The sequence below is a fragment of the Vigna radiata genome, chromosome 8 (genome assembly GCF_000741045.1).
Source record: "Vigna radiata var. radiata cultivar VC1973A chromosome 8, Vradiata_ver6, whole genome shotgun sequence".
In the NCBI taxonomy this organism is placed as follows: Eukaryota; Viridiplantae; Streptophyta; class Magnoliopsida; order Fabales; family Fabaceae; genus Vigna; species Vigna radiata.
Window position 1 is genome coordinate 7,142,056 of NC_028358.1, and position 2,357 is coordinate 7,144,412.

The following is a 2,357-nucleotide window of genomic DNA, read 5'->3' on the forward strand; positions in this document are numbered from 1 at the left end:
ATCTAGATTCAACTCTTTTTACTAACAAGTAACAATTATATATATATATATATATATATATATATATATATATTTCAGTTGGTACATCTTAGCTATGTGTATCGAATTTTAGTAAATAAAAATACTCTAATATATCATGGATTCTAAGTTTTAAGATTAAGTATTTTAATAATTTTCATTCTCAAAACTAAAAAAAAAAAAACTTTCAAACCCTTGCTCACCTTTCTCATTCCTCTTAACCCATCTCTATCGCTCCAACATTTTCTCTGTCATCCCTATGCTAGTGCCAATCGAAAAAAATAAGGAACACTCGCCTAACCCTAATCTACCTTCCTCACTTATCCAATTTGTTTCTCTCTTATCTCCATACTTTCTCTCACCCACACACAACAACCTGCGACACCAAAATATATTGCTCTTCTTTGTTCGTTCATTTGTTTTCCAGTTTAATAACAAAATAATTGATGATGTTAATAGAGTTGTGTTATATATTTTCCCTTCTGATTATTATTAAATTTGTAAAAAACTAAAGTTTACAATAATTTCAATAATTTAAGTAAGAATATATTATTGAAAACTACACCTTATAAGTAAGAATATATTATTGTTTGGAGCTACAAGTTTCTTTTTTCTTCCTTTTTCATAATCAACTTATAAGTTTTTCATATTTTCTTTTTTTGAAGGTTGGAGTTATTGTTAACATTAGAAATCAAGCTAGAGAAGAGGCGAGAATGCATCAAATATATAACACATCTCTACAATCAAAAACCAACATCAACATCATTAATTATTTTGTTATTAAACTTGAAAACAAATGAACGAATAGAGAAGAACAACAAATTATGGTGTCGCGAGTTATTGTGTGTGGGTGAGGGAAAGTATGAAGATGAGAGATAAACAAATTGGATAAGTGAGGAAGATAAATTAAGGTTAGACAAGTGTTTTTGATATTTTCAATTGGGAGTAGCGTAGGGATAACAGAGATGTTGAAGTGAGAGAGAAGAAAGAGAAATGGTTGAGAGGAACGAGGAGATGAGCAAGGGTTTAGGAGATTTTTTATTTTATTTTTTAATTTTGAGAATAAAAAATATTAAAATACTTTTAATATTAAAACTTAGAATCCATAATATATTAAGTTATTTTTTTCTAGGTTAAAACCACTTTGGCGTCCTTGTTTTCGTTATGTTTTCCCAATTGGGTCCCCGTCTTTTAAAAACTCCCAATTAAGTCCCTTTAAGTGTTAATTTGAAACCAATTAACCCTTCCCGTTAAAAATCGTTAACGGTGTTAAACTATTGCAGATGTGTTGGCTGACGTGGTAGTGGTTTAAGTATGTAGTGAAACGTGTCAACAAATTGAGTGTATACGTGGCCTTTTAATGAAGGATTAAAAAATGGTAATGATCAATTAGTTATAAACTGAAATTAAAAAGGGGAATTAGGTTTCAGTTAATTGAAAAANGGATTTAGGGTTCAGTTAATTAAAAAAGGGCATTACNGGGTTNACTTAAATGAAAAGGGGAATTAGGGTTCTGGANCATCGAAAANCAATTGGGTTNTGGGACTNATACAAGCTTNAGAGGAGTGCATCGCAAGTTCATACACATCGCAAGTTTCAGACGAATCATACGTGAATCGGTCATTGCAGGTTCGTCATTCCTTACTTTAAGTTGAATCGCGACTTCGTTGTGCGTTTTGGTGTATGGGGATGCCTTTTTTAATGTCTTGATTGTTGTGGTATNTCTTGAATCTGCTGAGANTGTANTTTAATATTTGATTGTGATAGTTGGTATTGTTATGTGGGGATGGCTTTTTTATATGTGGGGTATGGGTTGTCTGAAAATTTGTTGTATTGTCTTTGCGGTTGTGGTCCCCCATGTCCCCCATAGTTATACTTAGATCCTGTTGTCATTATCACTTTATTAATCGGTGTCTTTTGTCCTTTTATGGTTATTGGATGGTGTAGCATATTGTTTACGGTTACGGTGTTGTGAGTGATGGACCATATCGAAGTAGTTATTCATCATGGGGGAAAGTTCGTGAATGAGGGATGCTTAAAGTATGAAGGGCTAATTGAGACACTTGTATTTGATCCTGACGTATGGAGTTTTTTTGTGGTAGTGAGTGTAGTAAAAAGTCTAGGGTACGATGGTTTTAAAGAGTTGTGGTACTCTGTTGGTTGTGGTCCTATCTTAGATGATAGGCTAGAAGCATTGACTGATGACGTAGGTGCCATGCAAATGGTCACTTTAGCTCACTTAAATGGACGAGTTCATATGTATGTAGTGCACAATGTGTCTGAGGCTGAAGTCATTCACATGATTGAGTTTAACGTTGATGAAGGAGGTGAGGATGTAG